Source organism: Triturus cristatus, chromosome 9, assembly GCF_964204655.1.
Source record: "Triturus cristatus chromosome 9, aTriCri1.1, whole genome shotgun sequence".
NCBI classification, from domain to species: domain Eukaryota; kingdom Metazoa; phylum Chordata; class Amphibia; order Caudata; family Salamandridae; genus Triturus; species Triturus cristatus.
Window position 1 is genome coordinate 726,961,016 of NC_140592.1, and position 18,915 is coordinate 726,979,930.

The 18,915-nt window shown below is 45.8% G+C and overlaps 1 protein-coding gene across 2 annotated transcripts in view; it reads left to right on the top strand.

Moving 5' to 3' along the window:
• LTBP3 (latent transforming growth factor beta binding protein 3) overlaps positions 1-18,915 on the top strand; it is a 375,622-nt gene that overhangs the window by 94,306 nt on the left and 262,401 nt on the right. The gene's annotated exons all lie outside the window — the stretch shown is intronic.

The following is an 18,915-nucleotide window of genomic DNA, read 5'->3' on the forward strand; positions in this document are numbered from 1 at the left end:
CTCAAAAGTGAGCACCTCAGGAGGAAGAAGATTAGAAGCAGGGTTGAAGGAAGATTTCTTTTTGAGACCTGTATTCAGTTCTGATGCCACATCGCTCGAGCAAGTCTTGCTCTACAAAAAATACTGTTAGCATATTTTGCGGAAGAACTGGGCCAGTTCTTTGCGGGTTCGGAAATGGTCATCTTTGAATGTGGCCACAAAACCCAAACCTTTTATCAAGTAATTTGGTTTCTTGTAACATAAGGATTCGACTGCTGAGATTGACCACTAGTTCATCCCGCTGCTGGCACCTGGTGGTGGGTCCCACTTGGTCATGCTCCGCATTTGGCATGGTGATGCTGGTGGGCTTCAATGCAAGTGAGTGTTGTTTTGTCTTTTTCTTCCACTCCATCTTCCTGTGCCCTGTCCTAAAAGAGTAGGCTTGTGGAACTGAGGTGGTGGTGGCGGGAAGTGTGGCATGGTATAGCCCCAGGGTGTCGGGGCCACCGTCAGTTGGGGAGCCCAAAGAAGTTTCCAGATCTCCCAAAAAATGCTTGTCCATAGACTAGGAAGGGAGACTTTAAAGGGAGTGTCAATCTTGGCCAGTACAAAAAAAAATTGCATGTCAAACATGGAACATCTCCACCACTTTGAATTGCCTCAACCAGTCAAGACATATTTTGTATGTTAGCACAGCTAGATTCCTTCGTTTTGTGAGACCTTAATTAAGTCCTCGTTTTTTAGGTCTCGCCTACGCAGCGCGCATGGGCTGCACAGGAAAAAGACCTTTAGTAATCGGCACAGCTTTGCGGGCAAAAACGTGCACGCTTTGCCTTGCTTTCAATGGCAACGCGTGCACGTTTGGCGATTCCCTTGCGGGAGCGAGCTTTGGCGCCATGTGTTATCAATTATCGCTCCTGGTGCTGCTCGCTCCCACAAGGGAAACGCTTTCACTTTTGCCAATGCTTTCACTTTTGCTGCACGCTTGTTTTTTAAATTTTCTTTTAGCGCGCCACTCGCGGGATGCCTTACTGCTTGAATGTGGGTCGCCTCACTGGCTTAGCTTGCTAAATATGCCAAGTTCGGAAATCTGCATCAGCTAGAATTTGTGTGCAGGCCTTCATTCTACTCTTGACGTACATGATCTTGCCAGAATCTCCAGACGTGCTTGAGTCCAGAGCCCCCCAGTATACTCCATACCAGTACCTGTACCACAGTATGGAAGCTGTCTGTGACCAGTGTATTCCTTATGCGTTTCTACAACAGCTCTACCAGAATCAAGCGTCTGCGCGCTCATAGAGCAAAGTAAAGCTTATAATCTTTACCTGGTAGCAGGTAGAGAACAAAACAGCACAGGGAAAGTTGACTATTTGGGTAAATGATACATGCTTGCTTGTGCGTTATGGCAATCTTTGCCCATTAGTTATGCCAGTCCCAGTCATTCCTACTTCCTGTGCTCCTGCAGGTCCATCCATGGTGGGCCGTGTTTGCAGCCCCTGGTGATAGCCCTGCACACCTCTGCTGGCCCCAATGCCGACGGTACCACTCTCGGGGGTCTGCGCCTCTTCTCGCGGTGCCTGTTCTCCACCCTTCTGCGGGTTTCCTGCTCTGTGCTCCCCCATGCTGATAACCTCAGCACGCTCTCCGTGGCCGGTTCTGCGCCCCTACTTTCTGGCGCCGCTTTCAGTCCCCTCTCTCTGCTCCTCCCGCCTCGGCTGTACCCCTCCACTCTTCAAGCGCCTCTCTCCGGTGAAGCTCAGTGTTTAGCGTCGGTGCTCATTCTGCATCCCTTCTCTCTGCCCTGGCCCGCCCGTTGTCCTTTCTCTTGCTTCCCCCACTCTGCCCTCCGCCCCCTCTCCCCCACCGGCTCTGCGCCCCTTCCCAGTGGTCTCCCTAGCTGCAAAGCTTATCTCTGCCTCCCTCCGGCACCTCCATCCTCTTGGGTCCTCCCGCTCTGGGCCCCATCTCTGTGGCCCCCTTGATGGCTGCGCACTCTCAGTGCCCTGTTAGGAGCCTCTCTCGGTCCAGATCTGTGCCCCCCCTCACCGTTGACACCCACCTGCTGCTCACCACCTCCTCTTCTCGTTCTGTTTGCTGTGGCCCTTGGCAACCGAGGGTTCGGATTACACGAAGATCCGGTCAGGGTGGGCGTCGGGGGCTCTGTGGGGGAACAGCTGCCGCTTCCCAAACTTGGAGTCCGCATTTGCTGTAAAATCCAGCCTTGTTCTTGCGCAATACTTAAATGCTCCTCCGTGATTATGTTTTAACTTCACCCTAAGGCTGGCTCGACTATGGCAAATGGGAAGGCCGGTGGGTGACTCTGGAATCAGTGCAGGCCGCTATTTAGTCACACTCTAGTGCAGTCAAGGCTGCTGGGAGCTGTGTCTTTTTGTCCCTTTGGGGCCCCCTGAGCTCTCAGAGTTTCTGGGGCCACTGGACTCTTTGCTGCTGTCGCTCTCGAGTCGACTGTCTTCTCTCCTCACCCAGGCTTCTCTTGACTCCTTGACAACCTGGCTCGAGCCCCTGTCCTGGGGCCCTTACCTCCCTTGAGCCGTCTCTAGGCTCCTCTGGACCCTCTCCTCTCTAGATACCTCTGTGTATCCTCTTCTCTCTAGGGTCCTCTCTGTACCATGTTCTTTCTAGGCCCCTTGTGTACCATATTCTCTCTTTGTCCATATGTGGACACTGCCCTTCCTATGTCCACCCATGGACTCTGTCCTACATAGGGCCCTCAGTGATTTTTGTCCTCTATTAGGGACCGTATGTGTCATCCTGTACTCTTCCAATTTTGCCAATATGATTTTTGCTGGTGATACCATAATTGGGTGTGGTGGGGTCTTTGTTGATACATGTTTCTGTAATGAAGGTGAGGTCTGGTGTGGTTTTTGAGAGTGGATCAAATGTATTGAAACAGTTTTTGTTCATGGACCTTTTGTTGAAGAATAAGCATCTTAATTGTTGCATCTCTTTCCTCTTGATGTGATGGTGCTTTGAGGAGGTGTGGTCTAGTATAGGAGGAGGAGCAAAGGCATATGGGAATGGGTGAGGGTGGGTTGTGGGTAGTCTAGTTGTAGCTTGAGAGGGAATTGGAGGATAGGTTGTTGGGTTAGAGAATTCTGAGGTTTGACAGATATGTGTGCTTGTTGTGGAATGAGACAGAGTTGTAGCTGGTGGTTTAAATGGGGTGTGGAGGACTATGAGTGGAAGTCACAATCAGGGACCCTAACGATCATGAGATTGAACTTGCCCTGGAGTTTTAATTTCCTCCTAGCAAGTGACATAGTGTGTGTGTGTGTGTGTGTGTGTGTGTGTGCGTCAGTAGCCTGTGCTTAGGTCTTTCAGTCGGTATGCTGTTTTTAGGTAAGTTGTGTGATTTAGCTGTGGATGATTGAATTTGTTTTGAATGAATATACATGTGTATTGGTGTAAGTAACATCTAATATAATGATTACAATAACAAACAAAAAATGCAGGCAGACATTTTTTTATCGATGACAAGTACAGATTAGACGGAACATATGTGCTGACTGAATTGAATCGGTTGAAAGTATTTCTACATTTCTTTTTCGTTATTGTAATCATTGTGTTAGTTGTTTGTAAGTATTGGAGTTGTATTAAGTTAAATCTTTTCAAATCTGTGAAGTGAATGAAGAAAGGGAAGAGAAAATCTTTTTTGACATTCTCAAAAACGTTTTGAGAATAAATCACAACAAAACTTGATATATGGACATTGTACGTTTATTTGAAATCTATTTGCCGTAGTTCCCTATGAATAAGATTATTATATTACTTTGCCAATCTACCAATATTGCTGCTACACTCTCTATTTGACTACTGAGAATTCATAATCTCTGCACTAATATGGAATGATGGGAGACACCGGGTTGCACTGAACCTCTTTCAAAGAAGTGACTGGAAGCACCTTACTGTGAGCTTTATTACCGGCGCACAATTACAATATGCCACAAACTGTACCCACTTAATCACTGGAGGCTAGACTCCTTGTTGTAGAAACAAATCCGGAAGAACTATGGGACATATTACCAGCCAACTATGACAGAAAATTACTCACTCCAATTTAATTAGTACGGCTAAATATTGTTGGGGAATATACCTCCATCTTGGTGGGGGTGCAAGGCCTAGGTCCTGGAGCTGCCTCTAGCCTGCCTAATAGACTGGAACAATCCCAAAGACCTTATAAGTGTTTAGCCATGCAACAGTTGATGTTGTTGCACTAAGGATATTGTGCTGCATAACTAAATACTTATAAGGTCCCAACAGCGAGACCTATTGGATATGCCAATGCTTGTTTGATATGTCAGGGAAAGAGTTCCAATCCATTGTTTGAGGAAAATTCTTGTGTTGCAAGGGTGATTCCTATTGGAGCAATGACACTTGAGATGTAATATGTCGTAGTTCAGGCAATGGACAAGGTATCAAACCAATTATTCTATGCCAAAGGTGCCTTAGTCTACTTGGTAGCAAGAACATGATCTAGGTGCTGGGAGAGTTTCAGAAACTCACACACAAATGTTGTTCTGCACAGGAGCTACAGGAAGAGGATCAAATCACAGAATACAATACGCAAGAAAATCTAACCTGAAAACCCATTCATAGCTACTCCCAGATCTTCAGAAGGCATTTAGTCAAAAATGGTTAAAGAGATAAAAAAGAAATAAACTGAATGATTACTATAAACAATTAGAACTATTGAGTAAGAGTAGATAAATTATAGGCATTTTCAAAAGCAGGAGGTTTGACTTTGGTGACACTCCCTCCTAAATCCTGGCACGTACAAACAGTCATCTAGGATTTTTAAGAAAGGGTGGGCACACCAGCCTTGATCACCTGGGCACACTAGGAGTTTGTGCCCAATTCATTTCAGTATATACAGTGCTGTGCCCTGCTTGTTTGGGGTTGTTTCTTCATCATAGAACACAGGGGGCCTCATGTAGGTAGCATACCAGTTACCACTTCTTAAATACCGACCGTTACCGACCGGTATTTGGCGAGCTACATGAGGCCCAGGGTGCGTATTAACGGACATTGGTAATGTACACCCGTGCCCAGATCATATTTGTGATTAGTGAACTCAGTGTTCCTTGCATACCTCACATGTCATAAACAGGTGTGTAAGATACATCAGTGGCTCTAGCTAGTACACCATGACCCCAGGTTGTAATAAGAATCACGGGTTCCACATAGTGCATAATTCATGGTCCCGGGCTGTGACTGATGCTAAAATGAGTCTCTGTTTCCGCACCTGGTTCAGCAATGTGTAAAGGCCGAAATATGCAGTATCTTTTATGTAAAAACCTACACAAGCATGAAGGCCATATCACAAACTTTATACATTTTCACTTGGGATGGCGAGGAATAATAGCACTTAATTTGCAAAGAGCATACCCTTCAGGCTGACATTCTGATGGAAAATATGGGGGAATTCTGGGAAAAAAACACAACTCGCAAGCAGATGAAGGAGGTAACTGAAAGTGTCTGACATCAGGATTCCCGCCAGTGTACTTTACTGAATGCCAATAAATTTGAGCAACCCCTAAAGTGCACATGAAGGCACAGATTGCAGAGAAAGAATGGAAGCAATGTCATTGATGAACAATCTGCCTTGAGACTGCCCCACCACCAACAAAACAGTAAAAGATGAGACACGGCTTCATAAGTCAGGATTTAAATGTGAACAAAACCTTTGAAACACTCTTTGAAAGCATTCTAAAACCTTATCGTGCTCCACCCCAAAGCTGTTGTGCAGTTTAGGACATAGCAGCCTGCAACAGTTTTAAGAAGACACTTGTCTTGAATTTTTTTTGTTTGTGTCTCCATTAGCATCATAGCTAAGGGCATTCAGTGAAAAAAAGGAAATGCTGAAGGGCACTTTCAAGGAAAAAGACAGATACTACCCACCCTCAGGAACAGCTTGCTCAGTTGCCTGAATTGGTGCTGTTGCCAGGGATCTCAATGTGTATCCGCAGTCACCTCAATAGGAGCGGGCTAACATATCCCCAGGGTGCACATGTGGGTCAGTCCGACCTAGGGACCAGCGTGGGCAATCCCAGGATGCTGTGATCAGATGCTGAAACTTGGTCACAGTGGTTATGTGCTCTCAAGGGTCATGAGAGGGAGCTGGCGAGCCAATGCATGTGCTGGTGGTCTCTTTTTTTCTGTGTAGTACATGGCAGTTGTTTCCTTTTTCTGCAAGAAAAAGTACTTACATTTCCTTGGCAAAAGACGTGAGACAGCTACATGGCTTGGAAACTAACCACATAACAGTCACCCTTAGTGGTGGCGCTGTGTGATGTCATTAATTTCCCAATTAGTCAATCAAAATCATTAGCGAGAATTACCATTATGACCATCAAATATACCCATTAGAATAACAAAAATAGGTATTGCTGATAATTGATTTGTGTAGCATATTATCTAACACAATGACATGAGAATGGACATCCATCTCCCAAAACTAAGTTGTTTACGAATCCTGCCAGCCGCTGGATAATATTTGAGTAGGTTCACCCTAGTTAACCAATATCTTTTTGTTCATTGATCAATGGTACACTCAGTCTCAGAGTACTATTGTTTCTCCAGTATTGGGGTATCTTTCATAGATTCACATGCTTGAATCATTCCCCGTCGTCAAAGTGGGAGTCCCACGGTACATACAAAGCAGTAAGTAGTGACTTTAACATTAAACCTAATAGAGAAAAACATTCACTTTAATATCTCACCCTAGTCATTAGTAATGGTCCAAACTCCAGCCAATCAGACGACAGCACCCTCTAAAACCCACTCCACAGAGGGTCCAGTCTCTCAGATTTTCTACTGCATGTTGTGTGTAGGGAGTGTCCCTGAGCTCTGCTCAGTACTTTCTCTTTGGCCTATTCAATTTTTTCTCATCTTCAGATCAGCATGTCTTCTTCAAAGAGATCTCTTTTCAGGCATTGTGACTCTTAAGGAAAACTCAGACTTCATTCAGATGATCCCAAAAGAAGGGTATCTACTGCCTTCACCCTGATCATTAGATGAGAGACTAAAATTTGCAGAACTTTCTCTCAACAGACTTTGAGAGTTAGAGAAGGACGTCTTCTTCTGTGGCTACAGAAGTTGAAAACTAAGGATAATCCTCTGTCTGATGGGGATAGTGAATCCTCGCTCAAAACTACTGCTTCTAAAAAGAGGGCAAGTGAGGCTGAGTTGGTGTCCCCTAAGGCTGTTAAGGTGTTGAAGAAGCATCACCACAATTTAAATTCCTATGACCAGCCTTCTACTTCTTCTAAAAAGGAGTCAGCTTCCCACAAGGGTCATTCTGTGCCCTCTACTCCTTCTACAGCCTCCAAAATAAAACCAACATCTAGGACTCTTCTGGAGACAGTTCAGTTACCTCAAAAAGACACTCCGTCGATGAAGCCCTCGACGGCACCCTTGTAAATGAAAGTTTCCGTCACCACAACTACGAGGACAACATCGACCTTCTCTTCACCTCAGGCCAAGTTCATCATGTCGTCGTCTCCGTCGTCTATAGTCTCTGTAAGGGTGAGTCCATCTACGTTGACGATAGCATCGTCTTCAACGTCGACGAGGAAAAAAAACCTTCAGTTAATAGAATCGTCAACTGATCTCTCATCACGGCTGCCAGTGAAAAAAAATATCCCTCGTCAATGGTAGCCTTGTCGGCGATAGCCTCATCGATGGTAGCCTCGTCGACGGAACCAAAGACTACAGACACTGACCTCCATCGACTATCTTCGTCGATGTCAAAAATGTTGACGGAAAAACTGTTGATGAAAACTTCATCATTGACATCCTTGTCGACAGTTTGTTTGACATCGTCGTCGTTGCTGGCCCCTGCAACGATTTTGCCCGCATCTCCTGAAAATACTTGAGATTCTGCGTCAATGAAGAGGAAAATTGCCCAGGACACTGTTTTGTCAGCTACAGTTCCTCAGTCTAAAAGAAGAGCTTCTCAAGAAGTGATTTTACCTATCCACACTACTCCTAGTAAGGTATCTCCCTGTCCTCCAGAAGAAATATTTGATTATGGAGACGAGGAGGAAGATTCAGAGGATGATGGCATGTTTGGCGTGTCTCGCAGTCCTTCAGACCTTCGGATAAAGTGCCAGGATGATGAGGATGATGAGTAAGTTTACTATCCTCAGGACCCCAGCCTAGAAAGGCAAAGGGAACAAATCCTTCAAATGCCTGTTTCCCTAGTATCAAATCTACAACATATGGTGGAAGATTACTACAGCAGATTCCCTCCTTCAGAACCAACTTCTTCAGTTCCTCACACTCCTATTACGCAGCCTTCCTTCTTAATTAAATCTCCCCCTCCTTTTTCTCCCCCACCTGTAACAACGCAACCACAGGATCAGGAGCATCATACCACTGATGATGAGCGAGAGGAGGGCGTACTCGATGAGGTATCATCACCTAAGGAGTGGGACGACTACCAAATATAAACATCATCTCCTTCCACTCCACCTCCGGTAGATTAATCACCCGAAAATATAGGGGTTTTCATACCCATATAGAGGTTAAAGAGGTTTCAGCTTCCCATGGTAACCAAACAAGCTGATTGTTTTCTGTACGGTTTTAGGGAACAGACCAAAAGACAGATTCGATCAATCCCCATAGTGGATTTTTTATGGGAGGAAGGCCAAAAGGGAATGAGACCAGCCTCAATTCCCGTCATCTTACCAGAATTGGAGAAAAAGTATAAGGAGCCTGACAACTTGCCTGCCTGCCTTATAGGACAACCTAAGCCGGATTCGGTAATTTCACAAGCTGCTCAACGTTGTGCCAGAAATCCTGCTTCTCCTCTTTCTGCTCCTCCTGATAGAGACAGAAGAAGTCTTGACTCTATTGGTAAAAAAATTCCACAATGGCAGCAACCACTGTTAAAGCGGGCTACTCTCTCGCCATTCTGGGCAGGTACGACCGCCAAATGTGGTCGGACATTTCGCCTTTTATTGAAATGTTGCCTGAGGACTCGAAGGCTGAGGCGAGGAGAATTCTTCAGGAGGGAGAAAGGATCTCTGCTGAGATTATTGACTGCGCTGTGGATGTTTCATCAACAGGTTTCCATCAATTTGCTGGGACGGCTTTCCTGAGATGACAGGGCTGGTTAAGAGCCACTTCATTCCGACAAGAAGTTCAGACAAAAATCATCGATATGCCTTACAATAGCGAATCTTTATTTGGTCACCACAATGACGAAGTGCTACAAACTATTAAAAAAGATACAGATACTGCAAAGGCTCTAGGCACACTGCAGTTCAAGAAGCAGCCTTTTTGTGGAACCAGAGGACGTGGCTCGTCCTCCTTTTGGGGAGGTTATAATCAATATAAACAGTACCAACAGCATCAAGGTCAAACTCAATTGTCATCATCGCAACATCAGCAGTCGTACAAGCAACCTACCGCTTCCTACAAACACTATAGAGGCAAGACTGCTTTTAGAGGCAGAGAGAACACCAACAAACAAAAGAAACAGTGACAAACGCCCGGTGCTAGCCACAGTTTCCACCTATCCTACCAAAACTGGTGGAAGAATTTCCTTTTTCCTCCCTAATGGTCTACAGTAACAACAGACAGATGGGTTTTATATATAGTTTCCAACTGTCGTGTTTTGAAATTCCAAACGATCTCTCCAAACTGCCCACCCCAAAAGCTCCTCCTCCCTCTCATCTAAAGGTATTGTTATCTCAGACAAAGATAATGTTGCACAAAGGAGCTATCGAAGTTGTACCAGGTGAACAGCGAGGAACAGGATTTTTTTCAAGTTTTTTCCTCATAATATAGAAATCGGGAGAATTGCGTTTCATCTTGGACCTTCATTGCCTCAACAAATTCCTGAAAAAGCAAACCTTTCGTATATGATCTCTTCAGGCGGTGCTTCAATTAGTAAATCAAGAAGATTACATGACTACCATAGACCTTCAGGACGCCAATTTTCATATCCCCATTCTCCCCAAGCACAGGAAATTCTCACGCTTCAGAGTGGCTGGCATGGATTATCAATTCTGAGTTTTACCATTTGGCCTTTGTTCAGTGCCCGAGTGTTCACCAAGATCCTGGCACCTGTGGCGGCCCACCTACGACAGGCAGGGATTCAAATCTTCCCTTATCTGGACGATTGTCTCATAAAAGCGAAATTCTTGGTAGTGGCAAACACTCATACTCAGATATGCCCCTCTCTCTTTCAGTCCTTGGGTCTCTCCATCAATCTTCCAAAGTGTCAGCTAATTCCCTCATTAGTCAAAAATTTTTAGGAGCAACCTTGGACACTCACAAGGCAAAGGCCTTCGCCTCGTAGGAAAGGCAAGAGAAGATTCGCAAACTGGCAGCTCTACTCCTCATAAAAAAGTCCACTTCAGTTTGAAAGTACAAATCTCTTCTGGGGATGTTGTCCTCTTGCATTCCCCTCATTCCCAACTGCCACTTGCCGATGAGGCCCATGCAAAAAGAGCTAGACAGTCAGTGGCTGCAAATCTCAGGGTCTTTCCAGAATATTATAAAAATAACACCTCTAATGAGGGAGGTGCTTCAATGGTGGTCCCAGATCCCGAACATAGCCACAGGCCAGTTGTTCCTAGTAGATTCTCCGAATTACATAATTACAACTGATGCATCCCTCGAGGAGTGGGGAGCACATCTGGAAGGGCTGACAGTCAAGGGCAAATGGGACAGCCAGCAACAGTCCTTACACATCAATCTATTTGAGTTAAAAGCAATTGTTCTGGCCCTGAAATCCTTTCAATAATTTCAGGAGCATCAGTCTTAATTTGGACAGACAATACAACCAGTATGCACTATCTAAACAAACGGGGAGGGACAAGATCGACAACGCGATACCTACAGGCCCAGCAGATTTGGGATTGGGCAATTCAGCACCAGATAACGTTAACATCCTGGTGGATTCCTTGAGCAGGTCAATCACAGCCAACCACAAGTGGGAACTCCACCAATCGAAGCAGTAGTGCATCTTTCTGTTATGGGGCAAACCAAAGCTAGACCTGTTTGTGACCAGTCTGAACCGCAAATGCCAATTCTTCGCCATCTTGCTACCCCAACAGGGATCGTGCGGGAATGCGTTTTCGATAAATTGGTCAAAGATTTATGCTTACACTTTCCCTCCGATTCCTTTAATCCCAAGGGTGCAAAGGAAGATGAGGAAGGAACCTAGCCGAATACTACTCAAAGCACCCAAGTGGCCTCGCCAGTTCTGGTTCACAGAGCTTCTCCTCCTAGAGAAGTGCAAACCCAGGTTGTTACGTCCAATACCGAACTTGCTAAAGACGAATCACGGCCAAGTCTGCCATCCGGACCCAACATAGCTACGATTGTCGACATAGCTCCTGAACAATATCAGTTTGCCGACCTAACCATCCCTGCTGACTGTTGGGAAGTCTTGGCGAATGCTAGAGAGCCATCCACTATAAAAACCTACAAGCTTAAGTGGAACAGATTCTGCCATTGGTGTGCAAGTTCAGAAGTACCTCCTCTTCAATCTACGCCAGAACAGTTAATACCTTTCTTGCAGCTGGCTAAATCTGGCCTCTCCTATTCGTCCATTATGGTTTTCCTCGCCACAATCTCCAGATTTCGACGGCATAATGGGTCACTGTCGCTTTGGTCATCAAGAATTATAAAACAATTTCTTAAAGGATTGTTTAGAATGTTCCCTTCAATCAGTCGTCCGCCTCCACCTTGGCATCTCAACATTGTATTAGCACAACTTATGAAGAGCCCTTTTGAGCCAATTCATAGAGCAGACCTCAAATACATTACATGGAAGACATCTCTTCAACTGGCTGACAGAGCAGCAACCTGGTCTAGCAGGCACACTTGTACCAGGAATTACTGTCTGGAAGCTACAAGCAATGCGGACACAGCTGTGGGACAAACGGTTTTCCATAATCTTTTCCAATAAGGTGAGCCTCTCTACTTCCCACTGTCCTATATGTTTAGACTATTACTTTTATTTTATTGATATTTCAGTTAACTTTGTTGTATCATGTGTACATGGTTATGTACACTTGTATATTTAAATACATATATGCAAGATAAATTCTTTATATATATATATATATATGTGATAGATTTTCCACGTACAGGATTACATACGTTTTCTACAGCATGCCTTATATCAGCATACATACCTTTAATACTACTGTTATCTATTCGGATTCAAGCATGTGAATCTATGAAAGATACCCCAATACTGGAGAAGAAAATAAGTTACCTGTAAACTGTGGTTCTCCAGTATTGGTATCTTTCATAGTTTCACATGCGACTCACCCTCCTCCCCATAGAGGCTCCCCTGGTTTATTTTATATACTGATATTGCACTTGTGCTAGAAAATCTGAGAGCCTGTGTGGAGAGGGTTCTAAAAGGTGCTGTCACCTGATTGGCTGGAGTTTGGACCATTCCTAACGAGTAGGACAAGATATTAAAGTGAATGTTTTTCTCTATTAACTTTAATGTTCAAGTCATTGCTTACTGCTTTTTCTGTACCGTGGGACTCCCACTTCGACAACGGGGAATGATTCAAGCATGTGAATCTGTGAAACATACCAATACTGTGAAACCACAGTTTACAGGTAAGTAACTTATTTTTATCCTGCAGGTTAGCTCCTATTGCCACTGTTTATAGACTGATAAGAGAGATGATATGCCTGGCTTGATGGAAAGGCGGGACCATCCAGGCATATCACTTTACTGGAATCAATTTATTGATGATATCTTTGTTGCATGCATAAGGGCAACCAAGGACCTTCATAAATGTTATACTTATATACATGAGACTAGATACAAGATTGAATTAGCCATGCCGTTAAGCAGATATCTGAATATTAAATTCTGTACTAGAGGGGCCAGTCACTGAATTCTTGGCAAGGAGTCACTGACTAATACTGTGTTACATATCAAAAGTGCACAACCTAGTAGTTTTGCTATAATGCATCCACTGCTGTGAAAGTCTCTGGGCTACGCGGAACTATGGGCAGTATAAGAGCCTAAAAGATGAATTCCGAGCACTTCTCATTTTAGCCTGTGCTTACAAATGGGTAACAGGATTACGTACGCTTTCTACTACATGCCTATAATATTACTGCTATCTATCCGTATTCAAGCATGTGAATCTATAAAAGATACCCCAATACTGGATAAGAAATTAAGTTACCTATAAGCTGTGGTTGTCCAGTATTGGTATATTTCATAGTTTCATATGCGACCCACCCTCCTCCCCATAGAGGCTCCCCTGGTTCATTTTATATACTTATATTGCGCTTGTGCTCGAAAATCTGAGAGCCTGGAGTCTCTGTGGAAAGGGTTCTAAACGGTACTGTCGCCTGATTGGCTGGAGTTTGGACCATTCCGAATGAGTAGGACGAGATATTAAAGTGAATGTTTTTCTCTTTTACCTTTAATGTTAAAGTCATTACTTACTGCTTTTTATGTACCCGTGAGACTCCCACTTCGACAACGGGAAATGATTCAAGCATGTGAATCTATGAAAGATACCAATACTGGAGAACCACAGTTTACAGGTAAGTAACCTATTTTCATCCTGCAGGTTAGCTCCTATTGCCTCTGTTTTTAGACTGAAGAGAGATGATATGCCTGGCTTGATGGAATGGCGGGACCTTCCAGGCATATCACTTTACTGGGATCAATTTGTTAATGATATCTTTGTTGCATCCATAAGGGCAACCAAGGACCTTCACAAATGTTATACATATATACTTGAGACTAGATACAACATTGAATTAGAAATGCAGTTAAGCAGACATAACATTTCTGAATAATAAATTGTGTACTAGATGGGGCAATCACTAAATACTTTGTAAGGAGTCACTGACTAATACTGTGTTACATATCAAAAGTGCACAACCTAGTAATTTTGCTATAATGCAGCCACTGCTGGGAACGTCTCTGGGCTACGCGGAACTATGGCCAGTATAAGAGCCTAAAAGATTAATTCAGAGCACTGCTCGTTTTAGCTTGTACTTCCAAATGGGTTACAATGGAGAGAGAAATCAAGCTGTTAGTCCAGACTTCTTTATCCAATGTTACCCATTTGTAAGCACAAGCTAAAATGATCAGAACTCTGAATTGAGTTTGGTTGGCAGTTGATTGTCCACCTTAGTTGACGTACTTCGTCTGTCAAGATGTTGATTAAAAATTTGCCACATGTGGTACTCTGGCAGGATGGCATTTCCCCTGCACAATTGCTGTATTTGTCTTGTAAAGATCCATTTTCGCAGAAAAAAATTACAGATGAAAATTCACCAATGTCCACAATGCTGCTGCTATTTATACATAGTATGTCTGGGCCTTCGGAATGCCCTTCTGAGAAGGGGTAGATGTCTCTACTTATTCTTTAAGCTGGTGTGTAAGCTATACACATTGAATGTCACAATAACATTTATTCCATCCATATGATGTCATGCATGTGTATTTTCGAAGAGTTTTATGATTCTAAGTGATATTGGTGATGTGCACAGCAATACTTCAGGACCATGGCAGATGATGAATTGATAATGAAATGTGCCAATGATAGGGTCAATATTTGTTATGGGGATCGGGGAGTTTTGAAGTTCAAAATATTTCAGGAGGTTTTTGGCGTTGCTGTGTGTCCTTGTCCATTGACAACACATAATCTGGACAAATGATAACAATAGCCACTGGCTTGCCTACCTTCTACTGAAATTTAGCGGTTTCTACTGTACGGTCCCACTTTCCGATTTACTGTGAGGAGGAAAACGTGCACTTTCATAGCAGGTCTGCATTTCCACAATCCAGAACTGTACATTGAGTACAGTTCTGCATTGGAGAAATATAAATATTTCAAAATGTCACATGACAGTATGGTTATGAGTATCTGTACATGGACATATCTACTTTTTATGAATTGGGACCTCAATTTTAGCGTGAAATGATCTAGGGCCTCATGTAGGTAAATAAATTTTACCGGTTTTTAAATACCGAGCCGTACCGAATCGGTAAATTAGAATCGGTAAGTTATATGTAGGTAAAAATTCGGTAACAGTTACCGATTCGGTAACATTCGGTAAATACGAATCGGAATTCACCGATTCGGTAAATACCGAGGTGATAATTACCGAATCGGAAAATACCGAGGTGGTATCTACCGATTCGGAAAATACCGAGGTGGTATCTACCGAATCGGAAAATACCGAGGTGGTATCTACCGAATCGGAAAATACCGAATCGGTATGTACGGATTCGGTAAATAACATCACATGACTTGACGAAACAGCTAATCCTGTGCAACGACAGCCCACCCAACCAGGAACTGCCCACACCCAGGCAGGTGTACACAATTAGCCGACGTGGCCACACCCAGGCAGGTGTACATAATTAGCCGACCCTGGAGAGGCTTGGAGTGCAGAGGAGAGGCAGGGAGCAGTTGCATGTGCGAGCGGGAAACGAACAGCATGTCCAGCCAGAGAACACAGAAAGACGGAGGGGAAAGGAGGAGGAAGCTCAAATTCAGCCCCAAGGAACTCCAGGTGCTGGTGGAGGAGGTGGTGAAGCAGCACCAGAAGCTGTTTGGGAGGCAATCCCTGCAAGTGCCTGAGGCCGAAAAGCGCAACATATGGCTGGCCATCCAGGCGCAGGTCAATGCTGTGGGAGTGACCCACAGGGACATTGAGGTCCTCAAAAAGCGCTGGTATGACCTGAGGATTGTGACCAAGAGGAAGATGGGCGACATCCAGAAGGAGGCCAGCCAGACCGGAGGTGGAACCAACAGGGCACCTGCCCTCACCGAACTGGAGGAGCTGGTGGCGGCCACAATCGAGCAAGAGAGCGTCGTGGGTCTTGGGGACGCCGACAGCTCTGCCAGAGCCGCAACACACCAAGGTAAGACGAAAGCACAGCAATGTAGCCTCCCCTACCCCTATCCCACATCCCCCATTGTGAAACGAGAATCACACTGCAGTCCACACGTGTCAGTGCAGACAGGCAATGCATTCCGGGAGATGTAGTCAGGGCAACACTAACCATGACGTAAATGTCACAGGGCAACAAGGCATGTCACGCACTCGAGGCACAAGGAGACAGAGGACAGATTGGAATGTGAAATGATTTATTGTGACGCTTGCAATGCAGCCCTTCGGGGACACTGAGCCAATGTTGTTTTTCTGTCCACAGATGTGACATCATGCAGTACAGGGCATGCTGCAGGGGAGACGGCACACCGGCCACAAAAATCACCTCTAGCCAGCACGAGTTCAGACCAGGGAGCAGGCCCACTGGCAGCCGAACCACCAACACAGCCAGCCTCGCCGCACACAGAGCCAGCATCACCTCACCGAGAGCCAGCATCACCACAACCACAGCCAGCATCGCCACTCATGTTCGAATCACCGGCCACATCTCCGCTTGCAGGTGTGAGAATGAGGAGGCGTCCAGCAGCCAGGCTACGAGCCTTCGACACCTCGTCAGACGACAGCATGGGCCCAGAAGACCGCACCGGGCACCAGGAAGGGAGCCATCCCACTGTGCCCCACACCTCACAGGCAGCACAGACGGGAGCAAGAGGGCGCCGCAGGTCGCGTGTCCAGAGTCCACCAGCACCCACTGACGGCCATGGTGTCTTCTTGGGGCTCGAGGGCCAAATGTTGAAGCAACAGCGCCTGCAATCAAAGGCAGTTATGTCAGTCCAGAGGCACATGCGGGTGATGAAGACAAGCTTAGTCAACATGGACACAAACATTGGCGGCATGGCTGCGGGCATTCGGGACATGTCCCAGTCAATCCAGCAGTTGTGCAGCAAATTAGATGCTGACATCGAAGCACGGCGCCGGGAACGCCAGAGAAGGGACACTACCAGCAGGGCACTCAACCGTCTGGCAACTGCGACTTCCCTACTTTGCCGGCGCTCTGTGACGATGCAGGAGGGCCTAACACAGTGCTGCAGCGACCTGTCTCGGGGGATGGTGCAGGTGACAAGTGCACTAGGGGTGCTATTGACTAGTCAGGCGTCGACAACTGCTGCAGGGGATGCTGCGGAGAGCATCGACACCAGCAGCAGCATCACACCCCCCGTCCCCGAAGCACGCAGGAGCAGCAGGCGGCTTGGGGTTGGCTCTAGTGAGGATGCACAGGCCGTGCAATCCACCACTGCAGCGCGTATGCGCAAACATTGATGTGGCCCTGCTTAGCCACTTCCCATTGGGTGACGTAACCCTGGACATACTCCTTGTATAGATGGTATATTGCCAGATTGGCCTGTTCATGTGTTCATGGCGTGGTGCCACATTAAACTACGTCATGACTTCTCACAACTCGCTGTGTCCCCTCACTTACTCAGAAATAGTTGCATGTGATCTCTGCCCGTCTCTCTCTCCCATCGATTGCAGTTGGCACTCTAGCTGCGCTGCCCTCTGGCTGGCCTGACTCATCCTCGTTGTCCTCAAAATATGTTAGTTCCACATCTGTACCTTTTTTCGTGGCAAGGTTGTGCAGCATTGCACAAGTGGCAATAATCTTGCAGCAGGTGATGGGTTTGTACTGGCGTGCGCCTCCGCTCTTGTGGAGGCAGCGGAACCTGCTCTTCAGTAGTCCAAACGTGCGCTCCACCACATTGCGTGTTGTTTTGTGGGCCACGTTGTATCGTCTCTCACTCTGGGTTGCTGGGTGTAGGTAGGGAGTGAGGATGAATGAACGGCATGCATATGCACTGTCGCCTGGATGAGTAAAAGGGAACCATCAGTTACATGCCTCTATACACTCTGATTTGCAGGTTTCAAGGGGCGTCACTGTTACTTACCCAGCAGGTATCCCTCTCCGAATTCGCCGGCACTCAGTCGTGTGTAGATCCCACTATTCTGGAAGATGTAAGAGTCGTGGGTGCTCCCAGGAAACTTTGCAACAATATCTGTGATGATGTTCCCTGCATCACAGATCACCTGCACATTGATGGAGTGGGTGGACTTCCTGTTCCTGTAGATGTGCTCTGTATCAGCTGGTGGACAGATTGGGATGTGTGTACCATCAATACAGCCGATGACATGGGGGAACTGTGCCATGTGATAAAAGTCTGTTTTGGTTTTCTGCAGTGCAGCCTGTGTGTTTGGGAAGCTTATGTAGTGGTGCATTCTCTGCATCATGGCATCCAGGAACTTCCTGAAGAAACGGGACAGGCAACTCTGGGATACACCACCCACCGCAGCTATCACCACCTGATAACTGCCGGATGCCAGTAGATGTAGGCTGCAGAGCACCTGCACATGTGGTGGTATGGCGTGCGCCCTTCTTGTTGGCTGGTCCAGGAGTGGGTGCAGGTCCCTTATCAGGTCCATGATGGTTTCGGGGTGTAGCCTGTACCTCTCATGTATCTCTGCATCAGTCAGCTGTAATAGTGTGATGCGCTGTCTGTAGATTTGTTCCTCCCGTCGCCACACCCTCAGTCCTGCTGCCTGTAGACGTAGGCGCCTTGCAATGACGTACATGGCGGCCATGTTGTCCACGCTGTTGCATTTTGGGATTGCTTATGTGCATTGTTGATGGTTACCACCTGCTTTCAATCCGTGTTAATTACCGACTCTTATTTACCGATTTTCCTGGATTTCTTAATTACCGACTGCTCCTACATGTCATTTTAACTTTTTACCACTTCATATTTACCACTTCATATTTACCGATTCGTTAATTATGTATTCGGTAAATATGAATCGGTATTTTAGAATTCGGTAACTATGAATCGGTATTTACCGCCTCATATTTACCGAAAAGTGGTTTTTGGACTCCTACATCTCACTTGTCTGAATACCGGTCGGTAACGGCATATTTACCGAAAATCGGCCGTTACCGACCGGTATTTCGCTACCTACATGAGGCCCCTAGAGAGAGAGAGAGAGAGAGAGAGAGAGAATTCAGAGTGGGTTGTCTCT